This window comes from Sinohyriopsis cumingii, chromosome 14 (assembly GCF_028554795.1).
Source record: "Sinohyriopsis cumingii isolate HCF-2022 chromosome 14, ASM2855479v2, whole genome shotgun sequence".
Lineage (NCBI taxonomy): Eukaryota > Metazoa > Mollusca > Bivalvia > Unionida > Unionidae > Sinohyriopsis > Sinohyriopsis cumingii.
Window position 1 is genome coordinate 37,155,872 of NC_142974.1, and position 21,185 is coordinate 37,177,056.

The following is a 21,185-nucleotide window of genomic DNA, read 5'->3' on the forward strand; positions in this document are numbered from 1 at the left end:
CAAATTTAATAACCAAAACATAAAGTGCCTACTATGCGAGTGTACATGATTTATTTACAAATCAAAAGTGCTTATGTCTGCATCCATTGTTTGTTTACAATAAAAAGTAGTTCATTTATGCACGTGAATGCAATATGAAGGTGTGCAGTATCGTAAGATACTGAACGATTCCAACAATGTAAAGCTAACGGAGAAACAATGAGCATATAATAAAATTTTATACTGCACAGATGCAGATCTGCTGTTGTATAATATACCAGCAGATCTAGATCTGTGCATTTTGTTAGAAGTAATCAGAACAAACAACATAGTCTTGATCTGCACTATGCTACAGCAGATCAGGATCTTTGTTGTTTCTTGTTTGACTTGGCTTATAAGCGAGTTCATATGGTACACTAGTCACTCATTGTATATAGGATTCAGCAGAAGTCCTGTAGTCAGTATTATACTTGCTACTTTAAGGATGAGCTATGACAGATAATGTATATTTGTGTCTTTGTTCATTTCTTGTCCATCCATCCATCTGTCTATTTATGTTATCCTTGTAACCTGAATTCCACTTATGTGGATTGTGGAAGGGTGATCATATTTGGCATGATGCTTAAGATGGATGGGTAGATAATAGGAAAGCTTTCTGAAACCAGATGCAGCTTTCTAGCAGAGGTTATATTTCATTGGTAATATGAAGTCCTTCTTTGTAACCAGAATTCCCTCTACATCACCTGAAGGGTGATTATATTTGGTATGATGTTTTAGGAGGAGGACTACAACTTAGGTTGCAAATGAATGCCATTTGTAGTTATTATTATTAATGTTATTTTATTATTATTATTATTATTATTATTATAATTATATGTATAGTTTACTGCTATTTATATGTCTTATTATCCACATGCTTTAACAGTACATATTGCCATAATGTATTGTTATCATACTTCAGTTGTAATCATATGCTTGATGGTATCAAAATGTTCCTTCACCTTAAAAAAATTTGGTTAATTTTTAGTTGTAATGGTCATAGTCCAGAAGAACTTATGGCATTTTCTTTTTTCTGTCTATCCATTAGTACAAGTTTGTTATGGTGATGCTTTGACATGCAATATGGCCACAACAGTGGGCATCTGGAAATTTTTGTGTTGGTACATCTTGCGAATCAATAGTCATATTAGTTGGTACTTTTTGCGAATCAATAGTCATATCAACATGGGGTTTCACTAAAAGGCTTTTATGACATCTACTTGGTTGTAAAGGAAAATGGTGTGGCTCTGTCATCTTGTGTGATCCAGATCTGTATTTCATATTGGAGACAGGAGTACATCAAGGAACCAGTCTACCTTTACAGGATTACCTCAGATGTTTTAAACTCAACATTTATCATGCATTCTGAAGCCTTTGAATAGTTAGCATTTTCTAAAAATGGCATCTAAAAGCAGTTACAAATGATAAAACAAAAAGCCTTTTAAAAAGTTTAAACAATCTGCTCATAAGCATAAAAGAACTTTCATATTCTTGAGGGTAAAACCAGGAAAGGCAACAAATACATTTATTGGACATCACATGTATATTTGAATATGTTTCATGGTGGGAAGGATGATAGACATTACCACTTAAGATTAAAAATACACCCAAAGATTATGTCAAGTTGGGAGAACAAGTAAGGCTTTCAGCATTATGGGATTTGGAATTGCAGTTTCCTAAACTGTGCTGGAGTAAGTAAGATTTAAGTGTACCTAACTAAAAACTGGTCTAATTTGTGGACTAATATTGACTGTCTTGCTGAGAAAGTTTTTTTAGGGTTGACCGGTGTAACAGCTTAAAGGATGCAAAAATAATTGACTATGGTCATTGAGAACAATAGTTGCTTTATGTGCAAGAAGAGTGTGGGTTTGAATCTTGGTGTTGGCCCCTATGTTCACTGCTATGATGTATCCCACAGCAAAGTACTTTCGTTGTCTCAGCACAATGTAACCTTTATAATGTGTTGATTTTTTTTACCAATGCCACCACCAAAGCCTCTCTGAAAGGAACACAAACTTGAAAAGAATATGGGTAGAAACAACGCTAACTCTAGATTTTGTAATACTGTTTCTGTGTATCTACCATGCCAAGCATTTAGTTTGAAAAGCTCTTGTTCTTTATTTCCCATGAAAAGTCATGATTCTCTATTCTCTACCTTTTACCAATTTTACCAATTTAAAGCTGACATGCATGATTATCACACCTGCTTTTTCCAAACAGTTTTTGATGCAGGAACCCAGGCCTTATTATAGAATAATATAATCTATATTGGGGTTTGCATGAAGACAAAGAAATCCCAGTCATAAGTTTACATTGCTTGTCTGCAGAACCTGGTAGGGAGACAAATAATATACCCCACAACTGTGATTTCCTTGTGTTGGTGAAAACACTGATATAGATTATTTTTCTCACTTGTTACCAAATAATAAAAAACACTGTATTTTTGCAATAATATTAACCACTACGGTACTAGTCAGCTACTGTTATTACTTCTCACTGTATATAAAGGGAAAAAAGATCAAAAAAATATGTCATTTGCTATATTTGTGTAAATACCACACATTAATATGAAAATCTTACTAACTGCAGTTGATTGATCTGTTGACTCTATGTACACAAGTTAAATGCATGAGAAAATAAAAAAATAACAGCATTAGATATTATTACTGTATTATCACATTTAGTCAGTGGATGTTATATGCAAATAACGATTCATAACTAATTGTGGATAACTTTTAAGTTTCATGAGTTTTGGAAAATATTCTATGTTAGGCAATGCTACAATACAATACTAAACCAGGTTCAGTTCTTAAAAGTGTGTATTGACTTTCTTGGAAATTATATTTTCTTTACTGGAAATATGGCAAGTGTTGCTATTTCTAGTGCATTGATACACTACATGGAAATTTCTTGTGGAATAGCTTGTGGACTGGTAAATGAACCACTTTGAATGGTAAGTCCAGAAGTTTTCATTTGCAATTGCATTATTATGGTTGGTTCAACTGGGACTGATTGGGGATGTTAGAAAAATATGAAGAAACCAGTTTGACATAAAACATTTCTGGTTATTGTCATCTTTGCTTTTTGCTCTTGAGAGTTTGTATTTTTATAGCCCATAGTGTGTATTGTCTGTGTGTCTGGAAGAGTGTTTTGTCATAGTTCATTCCACTCAGCATCGCAAGCTTTATCCTATCTGTAGCTTGGTAAATTTTCAGGTCAGCATCAGTAAATGTAGCTAAAAGTACCTAATTCATTTCACACAAAAGATTTAAAATGAAGTAAATACTTTTATCTTTATTTAATTATGCTGCCATGAAGAAGAACTGAGTTACAAATAGGACAAATTCACCATGCTGTGTAGAACAAACTATAGTTTCTAGCATAATACCAAATAGCTCAACATCCTGTCCATGTGTTTGGGTGTCTCTCTGAAAATGTTTTGTAAGGTATGCTATCAAAGTTGGAGAGACCTTAGGTTGCTTTATGACTTTCTTTTTGTTATATATCTGTTGTTGTTATTTGATTTTATTATAACACCGTCAAGCACAGCAGAAGATACAAGGGGTTTCTTCTTTTTAAAAGTAGTTCCTAGCAAATGGAAAACCATGACTGAGATGATCTGATTGAGACAACCAGAATGAGATAAAAAAAAACTAAAGTTAGAAAAATACTTAGATTTATCTGTTGCATTAGTGAGAAAAAAGTGTACAATGATGGCACCCATGCCTTGTCAATTTTGCTCTGCATATGTGTCACCAACACTTATTTGAATTACGGTTTGGCATCGTATGCAAGATCTTGAAAATGTCTTCACCACCAAGGAAAAAGAAATGTATTGCTCAAAAAATGAAGTTTAATTTGGAATTAATCAAAAATTGGGTGTGCATTCTGCCATTAAACATTGATATAAATCATGCTTTTTGCACACATTGTGCCACAAATTGTAGTATTGGGCATGGTGGCAGAGATGATGTGAGGAAGCATGTCGGTTGCAAAAAAACACGTAGAAAGTGGGAAGATTAAGAATTCGCAGATTTCAGCTCTGGAATATTTTAAGCCATCGGCGGAAGACCTGCAAGCTACCAATGCTGAAGCATTATTTGTGAGTTTTCTTGTTGAACACAATTTACTTTATCAGCTGGAGACCATGCTAAACATTTGTTCCGACAAATGTTCCTGAACTCGAAGAACCAAAAGTGCTGCAGCTCCTGTGCATTCCTCTCAGCAACAGTGACAGCGAAAGAGTATTTTCTCTAGTGAGGAAAATTAAGACAGACTTTAGGGCCTCCTTAATTGCAGAAAATTTGTCAGCAATTTTAGTCACCAAGATCAACCAGCAGGCAAGAAGTCTGAATTGTTTAGAAAACAAATTTTACGATCAAGCAGTTGAGGAAGTTCAAGTCTGCCACAGTATCATGTCTTGATAAATAACCACAGGAACAAGTGAAGTTTATAAATACTATAATATATAGAAATGCAGATATATTTCTGCATATATGTAGTGTTTTAGTTTTATATTGCAATCTTGATATAGTGTAGTATTGATGGTCATAGTAGATGGAGTGATTGTCATGGTATTTTTCACTAATTCATGTCCAAATTCACTAATTTGTATCCCTGTTTTCACTAATTGCTAGCCTGGAAGCTTGGCAGCTATGTAGCTTACACAATGAAAATGTTTGAGTTCAAAAATATTATTATAATAATTGTTAAAATATCTTTCTAGTTTTTAAATCTTCCATTTCAGGCCCCTGAATTCTTGCCCCGTTGTTTGCCAAAGAATTTGGTCATCAATAGTTTGCTGACTATGGCCATGTTTATTGCAGTTCTAGAACACTTGTCTATAGGATACCAAAAGCAAACAGTCTGTTGTTTTCTCACGTTTTATTTCATTGGATGTAAAATAATTAGTAGCAGTATTTTTTGGTCACATTTTAATACTCATATTCAAGTGATTACAGTAATCTTTCTACAGTCACATCACTTGATTTAGATTCTCTCGATTTCAGGGTATCACTTTTTGATCACAAAGCAAAGCAGTTTTGTCTAATGACTAATGATATATGTCCATCTGTCTATCTGTTTTATGGTGTCAACACTCAGGCCAGAGTTTACATTGAGAGGTTCCCATTTTTGTCCTTTTATATAACACTATATCTTATAGATTGGCTTGACATGGCATGAAAATGTTTCCTCAAGAGTATTACAGCCATCAGTGAAAATTAGTCACTGAATATATTTCAGTGTTCATGGTTTTATACCTTGCTCACTTTCTCGTGGGTAATGTTTGTTTTTAGGTCATTGTCTCAGAGACTATTTCTTGTGGAGTCAAATGACTTGGTATGCAATTATTTCATGAGTATCACTTGAATAAGAGCTACATACCTCAAGCAAAATTAGGTCACTGTGTGTTATATTTCCTGGCACAGTTACTTTTGTATTTAACACAGTTTCTCAGACTTTGTTGCCTGCAAAGTCCTGTAATTTGCTATGTAGATGCTTTATGAAATGTACTGCAGTATTCAGTCTAAACAATGTCACAGAGGCCTATTTTTTTGCTTTATTGATATGTGTTAACATTTGCATTTAGCTTAGTTTACTAGATGGAGCTAATGCAGTGATATAACTTCATAATATGATGATAAGATCTTCTACACCATTTAAACAAATCAGTGTTTTTGTAATCCATCCATTATATCATTGGCTGTGTTGTATTGTTGTATCTGTTGTATATATTTGCATAATGAATGCATGTTTATGATACTCCGGTCAAAGTCATTAATGCTGAGAGCCATTTGTGGTATCAAAATTTCTTTGTTGGTCCAAAAGTTAATTATTAATGCATTGTTGATTTTTATTTGTATTATTATTGATCAATTATGTCCCCAAAAAGGCGTTTTGTAAATTCTTGTGCTAAAACATATTTTCCAGAAGTCATGATTTATTGTACTTTGTTTGGATGCATCATTAATGCTTTCAGAACACTGTTATATTTTGGACTTGTGATCTTTGGAATGTGCTTTAATAAAGGATATCATGAACAACTTGGAGCATACCCAGAATGACAGATATATTTTTAAGTGACATTTATTGATTATTATTTTCATATCTGCGGTAGGAGGACACACAGTTTGTATTGCTTGTGCATGGTATTAGGAAGAAAGTTGTACTAGGTTTTCAAGAAATGGCAATTTTTAAAAATGTTTTAACTGTTTACTTCATTAAATGTTGACTGATACTTTAGTGGAACATGGAATAACAAATGCATATTTTTTAAGACTTCAAGCTTTAGAATATCTTCCTTTTTATTGGTATTATCAAAGACAGATCCTTTATTTTATGAGATTAAAGTGTGTTTATTATGCAGAGAGCTACATTATGTTAACCATTCAATTTGTGTAGTCATTTAACAGTAACCTAATGCTATGTTTTGTATATAGTACATACTTTTGATATTGCCTTTTTCTCCATTACTACATATCAGGAATTTAATTGATGACTATGCTGCTCAACTATTTAACTTACATGCCGTTATATAATTATTCATTTTCTAAAACCATTCATTGCAATTTTCTTTCTTAAACATGTTGTCTTTCAAACTTTATATTCAAACTTTAAAAACCTTTTACTAGATAAAATACAAATGCAATTTAGAAAAAAAGTAGATATTTTAAAGCTTTCTGTGGTGGCCATTTAAAACTAATTTCATGGATGAGATTCTAATCCAGTTTATGAATTTCTCACATTATTATATAGGGTTTAATTGTTAACAATTATCATAAAAAAGAAAAAAACATAGCAAGGCATCTGTTGCTGCAGATCCTGCCTGCTTGTCCATGTTTGTCACATCATAGCAGCAATTTTGCAGTGGTAGTTGGACTTTCTAAGGGGAGGTGACTCTTTGTCCTTGTTTATTAATTCAGGCAAAAGTTCAAGCAGTCTCCAAAATCTTTTTATTATATTACTTATAAAAGTATGAACAACTCTCATTTTATTCATTTGATTCTAAACTAAATTTTGCCAACACATGTGCACACTTCACATATAAATTCAGACACTTGCAGATGCAGTTGGTTTGAACCCACCCATCCACCAGGGTAGCAGCATGTTATTCTTCTTGTGTGCAAACATATTTTATATTGATTTGATACATATTTTATATTGACTTGAAATAAATTTTATATTGTCTTGATACATATTTTATATTGACTTGAAATATATTTTATATTGACTTGAAATATATTTTATATTGACATGGTACATAATGTATATTGACCTTTTACATATTTTATATTGATTTGATACATATTTTATATTGACTTGAAATATATTTTATATTGACTTTTTACATATTTGATATTGACTTTTTACATATTTTATATTGACTTGATACATATTTTATATTGACTTGAAATATATTTTATTTTGACTTGGTACATATTGTATATTGACTTGTTACATATTTTACATTGACTTGCTTCATATTATATATTGACTTGTTACATATCTTACATTGACTTGATACATATTTTATAATAACGTGAAACATATTTCATATTGACTTGAAATTTCAATGCAGAATTCTTTTCTTTTAATTCTTGTTATACTTTTTCAGCTAAGAAAAGTTACTTTTGGTGCACATTTTATTCCAAATATACAATTTCTAAACAAATTTATAGTTTACAAATTATAATACACCTCTCCCTCGATAACTCATGCACAACAGGGTCCACAAACATAGACCGCACTATAATTGAGGTGTGAGTTACAGAGGGACCTCCAAAAATTGAAAAAAAATCGCTTTGACATCGAGAAAACTTGGGGGGGGGGCGCGGTATTAGGGAACTGGGCAGTTTAATGACTGATTCCTCATTTTACAATCATGTCAATAATAATTTTTAATAATGCGCTTTTTCTAATGAAGTTGTTCATTATTCTGTTTCAATAACATTTTTTTTTCTTCTCAAAATATCCAACATATGAAAGATCGTTCCACCTGGTTTGAAAAACATCACATGTGTGCAAAAAATCTGTGTATTACATCACTGCTTTTTGTTTTCTTGATGACTCTGGTTCCCGTAGTGGTATTTAATAGTATCTTGCCAAATTGGTAGTCCACAATTTGGGAACTAGACTAACTGTTGATACACCACCAAATTAGTTTCCTTTTTCTTTCAAAAACACGTGATATTTACTTCGTGACATGTCTACTTTGAAACTCAAATGAAGTGAGTTCACCTGACGTACAACCGAGACCGCTAGATTTAAAGGTAGTCCGATTTTTGTGCCTTTTAACTTTTCTTTTATTCCACCTCTTTTTTTTATTCAAAAAACATAATCAGCTTGATAATATAAAGGAGGCCAGCTTTTAATTCAGTGCAACAATACAACAAATATCGGCACTTAATTAGGTTCTCAGAGAAATGCTGGTGGACATAGCTGTTACAGTAGATTGATGCATTTTCCGTTTAATTACAAGAGGACACATTACACTTATGACGATTACACTTAAAAGGAACTAAAAGATGGAACTAGAACACAAATTTCAATTGATAAAAAAATTATTTAATTTGTATTTATTTATTAAAGTACTGCCTCTACTCGGCGTAAGTGACATTTTCATTGATCGAAATTTCCTTACATATTGTTAATTACGGTGTACTAGGAATGTCGTTTGGAAAGAAAATGTAAAAAAATTGTATGAGTTATTTTTAAATTTGATATTTCTTTGTGTGATTAAAATTTCCAGGTTCTGTCTACCATTTTCAGTGATAAAACGAGCGATACATCAAAGTTTCCATTACCAATTTTGATCGCGATTTTCTTCAAGTTCAACAAATAGGGATAAATTGGGGGGGGGGGTATTTTCGGGTTTAAAAAATGGGATCCACGCCTGACACTGCGTTATAAGCGGGTTTGCGAGTTATCGAGGGAGTGGTGTATATTGCAGTAAAAGATATTTTAAGTGAAAAGACAGTAGGAACCAGAGGCTTCATGTATTGTTAAATCTCGGTAGGATTACTTTAGTTCTATTTGCAACGCATATTAGCTTTATATCTGTCCAAAGTCATTTTTTTCGTTATCCATGTATTTGCCATAAGTTGGAATTGACTATGTTATAATGTCTTGGGCAGAGATGGAAATTAAATCAGTTGGGAAACATGTCATTTGCAAATTAATATTGTAGCACATCTTATATTCCTATTTATCAAAATGCTGAAAACAATGTACCCCAAAAATCAGAATGATCAAACACTTAGGGGAAGCTTTTGAAGTGGTTATGACTTTACCAGAAATCTTAAACTGCATTGGCTAAGTTATCCTTAAAAAATGCATTACAAGAGGTTTCTCAAAATATTCACCATGTAAAAAGCTGATGAAAAGTTTTATCTTTAAAATCTGCTAATGCTGAAGATTACAGTAAACCATTCACTTTCAGAGAAATACAAGTCTCTTCTTTTCAAGCTAATTACACTACAGCAGCACCAGGTGAAATCTGCTATCAGCATCTGAAGCAGCTCTCAATACCCTACTACACATGTTCACTAAAATTTGGGAAAACTGCCAAGTGTAATAACCTGCATTTAGGGAATGAGTTATGCATGCATGTATATGGTAAACACTATTCATACAAGCCACCCAATTCAGTCTGGATTTTTAAAAAAATTATAAATCAGTGCATTAGCAGTGAATTGCACAAATGAGTTGACATTACTATTTTCTAGGATCCTTTGTTTGTTTACTTGTCGATTAATAGTTAGCTGGTAAGGTCTACATGTTTTTGTGAAAATAGGGAGTATCATGCCGATGGCTGGCATCCTTGATAATTCGATTAATGACTATTTCTAGTTAACCGCTTAAGACTGTACAGTACATAATCAATGTGTTTATAGTCAATGATGTTTCATTTCATCGCATTTAAGTTTGTTTTTCCTCTTCTTTATTTTTTTACTACATATAAATTTGACTACCCTGTCATGCGGTCTACCTCGGCAATATTGTAAGAGTGCATAACATGGTTTCCAAACCATTGCTATGAGTGACAGACTAACACGAGATGTGCCGCAAAATACAAAACTGATTTTTTTCTTTTCTTTTTTTACTTAGGGCAATTAAATTGCAATGTAGTAATGTGTTAAATTTCCATCTGGTAATTTATATAAATAATCATTGTGAAAATTAACTAAATATACACATTCAGTACTAGCGCATGCTGGTTTGAATATTCCAACAAAAATTGTGGGTTTCGTGGGTTTTGCATGAAGTGTGGGTTTTGTGGGCATTGTGGATTTTGTGTGCTTTGTTGGTTGTGGGTTTTGTCAGGAGTATATGAGGCTTTGTGGGCTGTTTGAGAGAGTTTAGTCAGCTAGCAGCCATCAAACTAGGTACATCACAGTTATTGTTTTATTTATTTTTATTTTTTTGTTTTGTTTAGTTTGATATAGCTATGTAACTTTAGGCAATACTTTAGACAGTAAATATTTTTATAAAGTTTATTTAAGTACAAATCAATTTTTTTTAAAGTTATTTTTTAATATTTTGAATTCCTTTCTCTCTTCCAAATTATAAGCATTCTAGTCATTTCTAATTTATTTTACAAGCAAACTAGATATTGTTATATCATTTATTATTTGAAACTCAATTACATGTATATGGTCAAGTGAGTGTTGTCCTCACAGACCAATACTTTTATTTATTTATTTATTTTCTTTATTTAATTAGTTTTATGAAGCCAAAGACATACAGAGAAGTCTCTCTATATTACAAATATACAATTCCTTTTTCTTAAATTATAGGTCCAACAAAGTTCTTAGGGAAATAAAATGTCTAAGTCATTGTGAGTGTTTTCCTCACCGACTTGACATTCTAAATTCAATTCAACAGTACTTGATTATTCTAGCAATCTATAAAACATAAGTTATGTTTCTATTTTATAATGTATTAGTTGTCTAAGTCATTGTGAGTGTTTACCTCACTGACTTGACAACCAATTTACTTCCATCTATACCAATTCACTTCAAATAAGTATTACGCTATAGTTAAACTGTAAAGTCAAGCAATTGTTTTCCTTGCAGATTTTTACATTTCACAATTACAATCAAGTCATAGTTTATCTTCTGTAGTAAACTTTATTGCAACTAAATCCACATATGGTAACTCTAATATAATTTTTATTCATCAGAAGAAATAATATAATGAACTAATAGTATGGTACTAATGTGTACCCTGACAAGTTGCATGAAATTATCATATACCATACTGTACCTCCAAACAATGATAGTATTTTGGCTTAGTACAAAAACAACAAGACTGTCATGGTTATGAACTGACTTTATTCGCTGTTTCTTAATAAATGAATCATCTTGTGTTATGGTTGAAAAGAAATCAAGAGTTCAAGTTTACTCCATTCTCCCCCTCCTTAGTCAGCTGATAAGAAGCATACTCATCCCTGGTGCGATACTCCAAGATAGTATTATCAGGACCTAGCTCAGCCGTTACACAAGTTTCCATTGTAATAGCCAGACGTAATAGTGATATGAATACCTAAACTGGAAAAGAACCATATAGTCCCTTCCAACTATTGTCCCATATTACTAATAAACTGTATTTTCAAACCTTGGACCAAATGACAAATGATATACTCAGCTGGTATATTGAATCCAATGATATCATGCATTCGGTATATATTCATGTGCAGGAGGAGTTCAATTGGTTAATCTAGTTGGATAAGTTTTCTTGAAGAAAGAACATATATTTGGACCCTTGTTTGACAGCTGTCATAGGATATGTGTGTACCTATGGGTAGCACATTGTCAGTCACTCTCTTCAATACAAAAATTAGCAACATGGCGATATGTCATAATCCAAGCACTGATCTATTGCATGTAGATGACATTTTGATTTGCAGTAGACCCAAGATTGTGCATACTAGTGAACATCAACTAGAATATGTTTGAATACAGATCAGACATTGTGCAAAGGAAACAGGTTCAAATTTTCTAAATCTAAAATTGTACATTCTTCTCTCAATTACACCAAATTGATGATGACTCACAACTATTATTTGATGGTTCTTTCATTCCTATTGTGGAGTAGACCAAAATTTAAACTTTACTGTAAAATAAAATTTCTTTCTGCATATTAGATATATCAGGGACAACTGTTGAAAAGTTCAGGATTTAGTACAAGTTGGGGCAAGCAGATCTGGAACACACTGGACAGTCGTACTCTAACTATACGTGTCTTTCGTAAGTGATACTTGACTATGGATTGATTTTGCATAGATTAGTCTCTTCTTATCAAGCTAATGACACTTCAGGAGGACTGGACGATATCCACTATCAACTTATGAAACACTTGCCTGACACAGCTCTCAATACTCTACTAAATATGTTCATTAAAATTTGAGTAATTGTTGTTATAGGGTTTAACGCCATTTTTCAGCACAAGATAGGCTATACATGGCATTTAGTATTAATAGTGGAGGAAGAACCCAGGAAAACCCCAGAAAGAACCACCGGCAAGCTTTCTTACATACCCACATTGGCCGAACCTGAGACTCGAACCCATGCAGACAGAGGTGAGATGGCAGTGATCCATAACTGTGAGCGCTTTAGACCACTCGGCCACTCAGGGCCCCAAAATTCAAGTAAACTGTAATGGCAAGAAGCAACAGTGATACAAGTATCTAATCTGAAAAATGATGATACAGATCCTTCCAACTTTTGTCCCATCATTAATAACCTGTATTTTCAAAACCATCGACCAATGACAAACTCATCTATTGTCTTGAATCCAGTAAACTATTATATGGCAGTCAGTATAGATTTGTGTGCCAGAGGATCACAATCGACCATATAGTTGGACTTTAGCATCCATCAGAGAAGAATGAACATATATTTACACCCTTTCTGAAAATTAGCCTCAGGAGATATGTGTACCTGTTGACAGAACATTGTCAATATTTTCAGTAAAGATTAACGCATGGTGGTAGGTCATAGTTCTGGCATTGACAAATTATAAGTAGATGATTTTTTTCATTATCAATAGTTCCAAGAACATGCTTACTACTGTACATCAGGCACACTTTGAATACAGTTCAGAAATAGTTTTTTTTTTTTTAATGGCCTTTTTGTTTTTTTTTTGTTTAAGCATAAAATAACATTCCTTCTATATGTTAATGGCCTTTTTGTTATTGAGCTGACCAAAACTTTCATGCTAATTTTTTTTAGGCATAAAATAACATTCCTTCTATATGTTAGATATATCAGGGACAAATGTTGAAAAGCCCAGGGCTTAGTACAAGTTGGGGCAAGCATAAATTGGGGATTATACTGGTAGGACTTGCTCTGGTTATACAGATCATTAGTAAAAGATGATCTTGACTGCATGTGCTTGATCCAGTACACAATCACCCGACTTTGTGGATGACTTGTACTTAGATATGGAAGAGGCTTATTGCATTTTTTGGTGTCAAAAAGTCCAAGTCATGGTCATTGTAGCTCAGTGAAAAATGGGTTTCGCAGAATAATGTTTATTTTAAAGAAAGTATTTGACCAAATTGTGTGGATGGCTTGCACCCAGGGTAATAAAGAAGCCAATGGGTTCTTGGGTCTAAGGTCAGAGGTAAATCTCATACAATATTGGTTTCTGTACATTAGGTTCAAGACCACATACCTTGCCCAAGGTCTGAGTCAATAAGACTGATTGACCAGTAAATTTAAGTGTCAATAATGGCTTCTAGTGCCTATGTAGAGGACTGTCAAACACATTGAATTTAGATGAATGGTCTAAAGTGCTCTCCGTTACAGTTCACTGCCATCTCACCTCTGTCTGCGTGGGTTTGAGTCTAGGATTCGGCCAGTGTGGGTATGTGAGAAAGCTTTCCAGTAACTTCTCGTGGGTCGGTGGTTCTTCCCCAGGTTCTTCCTCCACCATTAATACTGGCCACCATGCATAGCCTATCATGTGCTGAAAAATGGCATTAAACCCCACAACGACAACAACAACATTAAATTTAGAGTTTGAAGTTTTGTTTTTCATATTTTGTGACTAATGTCCTTAAAATACGAAACTTAACTCTAGTTGTTACTTCTAATGAACATTAATTAACATATTCCTCATCCTCTTTTTCATCCAATGTTCTGTAAAAAAAAGGAATTTTGCCAACCTTATTACATGTAATAATAATATAAGTTGGTTTTTAAGACAGGAAAATAGTTGTAAAAATTGCGTTTTTAACCCTTTATAGAGAACACGCCTGTGATTAAGATATATTTATTAAGATATATTTTTGTATATGCAGAATATTTTTTGTTGTATTAATCACAGTTTGTTTGTAGTATTAAATCATGCTGCATTTTGATTATCACATTAGTTTTTGTTTTAAATATAATTTTATATTTTATTCTTTCCTCTAATAGGACTTTGAGATTATAGCACATGGATTAATTTTACACACTAATGTTCTGTTATTGTCTGTTCCTGAGAGAACTGCTCACTTCTAGTGTTTTATGGTCTATATGATGAAAGTGAGGGCACTATTTTCTACTAGATGGCACTGTAAGAGAGCAGTTCCCAAAGGAGAAGGCTGTTAGATTTAGCACATCCAATGAGATCACTTAACATTACCATGTGGTATGATCATCCACTTAAATTTGTATAATTGCTTTATCACGTATAACATTTTTTTTCAATTAGAAATGCATAAACTGTCTTTGTTTTGTTTTATTAATCTGATTTTAATAGCACTGTTACACATTACTGACTATATCATACTTATGAAATGGGAGCTAAGTGCCCTTCTTAAGGACACACAGGGGCATCTGACCAGGATTGATATGGATAAAAATCAAAATTGTGATCATTTGATTATATGGCCCATGATCTGTCAACTGACCAGGGTTGGCATGGACGAGAATCAAAATTGTGATCCTTGGATTATATGGCCCATGATCTGTCAACTGACCAGGATTGGCATGGATGAGAATCAAAATTGTGATCCTTGGATTATATGGCCCATGATCTGTCAACTGACCAGGGTTGGCATGGACAAGAATAAAAATTGTGATCCTTGGATTATATGGCCCATGATCTGTCAACTGACCAGGGTTGGCATGGATGAGAATCAAAATTGTGATCCTTGGATTATATGGCCCATGATCTGTCAATTGACCAGGGTTGGCAAGGAGAAGAATAAAAATTGTGATCCTTGGATTATATTGCCCATGATCTGTTAACTGACGAGGGTTGGCATGGATAAAAATCAAAATTGTGCTCCTTGGATTATAAGGACCATGATGTGTCAACTGACTAGGGTTGGCATGGATAAAAATCAAAATTGTGATCATTTGATTATATGACCCATGATCTGTCAACTAACCAGGGTTGGCATGGACGAGGATCAAAATTGTGATCCTTGGATTATATGGCCCATGATCTGTCAACTGACCAGGGTTGGCATGGATAAAAATCAAAATTGTGATCATTTGATTATATGACCCATGATCTGTCAACTAACCAGGGTTGGCATGGACGAGAATCAAAATTGTGATCCTTGGATTATATGGCCCATGATCTGTCAACTGACCAGGGTTGGCATGGATGAGAATCAAAATTGTGATCCTTGGATTATATGGCCCATGATCTGTCAACTGACCAGGGTTGGCATGGACGAGAATAAAAATTGTGATCCTTGGATTATATTGCCCATGATCTGTTAACTGACGAGGGTTGGCATGGATAAAAATCAAAATTGTGCTCCTTGGATTATAAGGACCATGATGTGTCAACTGACCAGGGTTGGCATGGATAAAAATCAAAAGTGTGATCCTTGGATTATATGGCCCATGATCTGTCAACTGACCAGGGTTGGCATGGATAAAAATCAAAATTGTGATCATTTGATTATATGACCCATGATCTGTCAACTAACCAGGGTTGGCATGGATGAGAATCAAAATTGTGATCCTTGGATTATATGGCCCATGATCTGTCAACTGACCAGGGTTGGCATGGACGAGAATAAAAATTGTGATCCTTGGATTATATTGCCCATGATCTGTTAACTGACGAGGGTTGGCATGGATAAAAATCAAAATTGTGCTCCTTGGATTATAAGGACCATGATGTGTCAACTGACCAGGGTTGGCATGGATAAAAATCAAAAGTGTGATCCTTGGATTATATGGCCCATGATCTGTCAACTGACCAGGGTTGGCATGGATAAAAATCAAAAGTGTGATCCTTGGATTATATGGCCCATGATCTGCCAGCTGACCAGGGTTGGCATGGATGAGAATCAAAATTGTGATCATTTGATTATATGACCCATGATCTGTCAACTGACCAGGGTAACATGGGTAAAAATCAAAATCGATAACATTTTTTTAATTGTTTTATTTGAAATGTTTGTTATCTACAATTCATCCGTGTTGAAGAATCTTGTTTTTTATTTTATATTTCCAATGTTTTGATTAAGAATCTAAAGACTACATTAACCTTGTGTTAATCACATACACAGCTTGGAATTTGTTTATAACATTTGAACCAATTTGCTCAGAACTATACATTTTTTACAGTAAAGAAAACAATAAGAAGTACACATTATATATATTTTTTCTGATCAGTATTCAATTACGATAAAAAATAATTTGTTTCTATGATAATTCATTTATGTTAATACATCATAATTTTTTAACCATCCATGAAAAAGTGATTGAAACACGAGTTATACACTCAAAGCAATTTGAGATTATGAGTTTTTAATACTTATAACAAAGTTCAAACAATCCTTACTTTATGGAATATTTGTAGATTAGTGCTTTTATAGAGGTTTGCATTTTTTAAAATCATTTTTATATAAAGACACACTGTAAATTTAAACTGTAGTGAGAAACGAAACCAGCAATCATGAATTAAAATATTATCATGGGATGAAACAGTAATGTTTATAAATCTGTATTTGGAAATTAGTATAAAGTTTTAATTACTGTGCAGAAGTATATATTGATATAGAACTGGAAAGCTATCTTGCTACAGACCTTGGAATAGCTAATTTTACAAGTGAGACAAAAACAGAATACATGTGAATTAATGCAAATATGATGAACACAAATCTGCGATTGCAAATCCAGGATAATGAATGATCGATAAAACTGGAATAGAGTTTAGATGCATTATCCTCAGTATATTTGAAAATCTTTAATTTTCATTCAGCCACTAAATTTACACATGCCAGTCCTGGATCAGTCTCTTTACTCTGTTATTTTCTCACTCATTACAAGCCTTGACATTATTCTTGAGGAGGGAGATGCAATGACTGCCATTGATGTAATGACATTGTCACTGGGACCTGTACCTGTATGAGGTTTATTTGTACAGAATGTAAAGATAATTAGATTTGATTATCTATACGTGTCTTTCGTAAGTGATACTTGACTATGGACGTGTAACTGCAAATTTTATGTGCCTGCAATAATTTGGTGCAGATTGAGCTCATCATTGTCTACAGTTACCATAATTTGTGGATGTCTTGTACATGGGGTAAGGAAGAACAAAATGCTAGCTATATGGCATAGCTTGTGTCATAAATACTCCTTATTTTTATATTCTACTGTTAATCCTGGTCGATGATTCATGTTTACATATTAAAATCTTTGTAGGGCTATCACCTTGTGTCATAAATACACATTTAGTTTGACATTTCCAGTGTTAATACTGATTGACATTTCATTATTTACATATTAAAATCTTTGTAGAGATGTCTTCTTTCAATAGAAAATAAAGTGATGTCTATTAAACTCTTTATTTCTTGTTTGCTTTTTGCTTGAGTGGTATCTCTTGACATAAATACAGTGATTTATATGTATCCATTTGATTCATTTCTTTATTTTTCCTGTTCATTTCTGGCTTCTTCCTTCCTTCGTTTCTTTCTTTCCACAAATTTGTTTGGAAAAATTATTTAAAACATAATTGGAACTAAATGTGTCCAGGATATGTTTTTTAAAAAAAATGTTTGTTTAGTTTTTTAAAGTTGTTCTAACTTAATCCCTGTAACTACAAGTGCACATATAATTGTTGCCCCCTGAATTTTATTATTCCTAATGCAGATCTGTATTGGATCACAAAAATAGGTACAGTCTATTTTCCTGCTGGTGCTAAAGCTGAGCCAGTTATTTTGTTTTGGTCTCATTACATCATAAAGTACTAAGACAATATCTACATGTAGTAAATATCCACTTGAAACTAATTTCAAATGCAACTGTATTATTTGCATTTACTGTTAATTATCTCCTCTTGTTGCAGTAGGACTTATTCTTACTACATAGTGCAAGATAAGGTGGATAATACATCACTTCCTCAATTAAAATTACTAGCACCATGTAAAAGGTCTGTGTGCTTCATTGTGATTCGAATGTATCATCATATGGTACATGAAGTGACCATGCTGTACATCACAAAACTGAATCAGTGCCTTACATCAATCCAATACAAAGTTTGGACTATGCAAACATCTAAACACATTCCATCAAGCTTTCATTTGTACTGAATGTAAATCTTAAATGTTACAGGATGCAAAATCTTAAATCTTGCATGCCAGTAATTTTTCAGATGTGCTGACTGCATTAAGTGGTAATAAAATTATAAGTATCATGTACTCCATTATAAGGCATTCTCACAGTAATATGGTATATTGCATTGCTTTTATCCACCTCATTATAATGAGATATCACTTTATCAAGACATGTCAGTCTCCTCACCTAACTACCCACATCATCTATCAGTCCATATCTCTTTATTTCTTTCCTATCTAGCTACCTACATATATGTAGATGTATATGTTATCACAGGCATTCACAAGCATCAGAATTGTTTAGAAATTTTCAAAATATTTGTTTAAGTAAACATTCATATTGCTGTATTTAAAACACTTAAATATAAGATTCTCAACAGAGATATCCAATACATTGTCAGAATAAAGTGAACCCTAATTAATAATGAAATGCAGACACAACATGGGTGTTAGAAACTCAGATATGTTATGAGCAGATGGAGGAAAAGTAATTAAAAAAAATAATGTTAAATATGATCAATTCAGTGGTAAATGTTTGGTAACATACTTGAACCAAGAACAGCAAGAACAAAATTCCCTATGTTTTCAGGTGTTATTGTCTTTTTAAATCAATCACTCCATTTTATATTAAAAGAGAGAATGCACATCATTTCAGTCCATGAACAATCTATTTAAGATAGTATGCTTAACTTTAATGCACATGCAAAAAGTTCAAACTTTAACTGAAACCTTACATGATATTTGGAACTGGAAATATTGAGTCATTAATCTGGATGCAGATAACTGAAAAGAAAAGGGATAATAGGGTCAAAGGTTATTGTTTGACTGAATATTTTGTATCAGAGAGGATTTCTTAAAATTTGCAAGTGTATATCAAAGTCATACCTCAAACCAATTTTTTTCTGAGTAATACTGCTTTTAATCATAATGTGGGAAAATGTCTTTGAATTTAAAATTATCCAAAAATAAAGAGGATTAAATATTGATTGCATGGGAATATCGCATTCATTTCATTTGGTGTTCAGTAAGGAGGATGTGATTTTGTTTGGAAATGTGGTCGAAATTAAAGTACTATCTTGCAGTGTGTTACCTGTGTAATTCTGATTAGCATCATTTACCAATACATTTTGAGGAAATTCAAGATGCATAAAGGTAAGTATATTTATTGTCATTGTTATTAACAGCAAAAATACAGCAATTTTTTGTTAATATTGTGTACCTGCATGCTCTTTGTTGGACAGACCCGAGCTATTGACATGACCTACAGGATTTATTTTGATACTAAAAGAAACCCCACTGTCTCATAAAAGTCAAATGGGAAAATTGCAAAGCAGCACGGTGTGGCAGCCCATTTTGCAATTGGAAATAAGACTTACTCATCTGAATGGCTTTACAGCTTTTTGGTTTTCTATCGAATCCCATCTTCTTCAGTTGCAGATTTTGATTTTAATGTTTGAACTGGCTTATAAAATAGAGGGTCACTGAGGGAGAACTGGCTTATAAAATGGAATGTCTCTGAGGGAGAACTGGCTTATAAAATGGAACGTCTCTGAGGGAGAACTGGCTTATAAAATGGAACGTCTCTGAGGGAGACGTGATGGTCCATGGCCTTGATATAATTTCTAACTATTTGTATAGATTCTTGAGATCAAGTGTCATAACCTGAACCATTTGTTTTGTGAATAGTTATGAACATTTCTTCTAAATAACTTTAAATTAGGGGCCCCGAGTGGTCTAAAGCGCTCTCCGTTACGGATCTCTGCCATCTCACCTCTGTCTGCGTAGGTTGAAGTCTCAGATTTGGCCAATGTGGGTATGTGAGAAAGCTTGCCAGTAGCTTCTTGTCGGTCGGTGATTCTTTCTGGGGAATTTCCAGGTTCTTCCTCCACCATTAATACTGGCTACCATGTATAGCCTATCGTGTGCTGAAAAATGGCATTAAACCCTACAACAACAACGACTGTTTAAATTATCAGAATGGTATTTTCAATACCAAGTGTCTAACGTTTGTTGTGGACATTGTTTATATCACGTTCATTCATTTGCTTGCTTGAAAGTTTCTTTTGTGCCTCGGTAAACTCATTGCCATGGTCAACTTTATTATGACTACCTTCAAATGGATGAGACGGCTTATTTAGTTCATTATGATACAAATTTAATCAATTAAATGCTCCAGTGTCTGCAACATGACTGTAATTTGTTTGATGGATCAAACCATTTCAACATTTACAATTACAATGCTGGTAATTAAGCATGTCGAATTTGCCTAGCAATAAATGTACAACTTAATTTTCCGAGTACTTTTTGTGTCATTAAAGCAATATTGAATAACTTGATATTAAGCTTATAGTTACCTGTATAAATCAGTCATGATTTCAGATTCAGCGATAAAAAAAAAACAATAGGCTCTAAAAGAATCAGAGGAAGGAAAACAAACAAAATCAATCTTATTTATAATTTTTTTTAGAAATATATTATTAAAATCATAATTGCTGCGGTGCATAGGTCAGATATGATGTGGAAATCTTTCAGTTACATACTATTTGATTTGTACAAATCATATATATATATATATATATATATATATATATAT

General features: G+C 33.1%; 1 protein-coding gene across 1 annotated transcript in view; it reads left to right on the forward strand.

The window, feature by feature from the left end:
• The window catches only part of LOC149783596 (uncharacterized), a 45,622-nt gene extending 27,798 nt beyond the window's left edge, over positions 1-17,824 (forward strand). Inside the window, exon 7 of the mRNA XM_089931855.1 lies at positions 4,766-17,824. The gene's annotated coding sequence lies outside the window, so the exon portion shown is untranslated. The remainder of the gene's footprint in view (positions 1-4,765) is intronic.
• Positions 17,825-21,185: the final 3,361 nt, after the last annotated feature.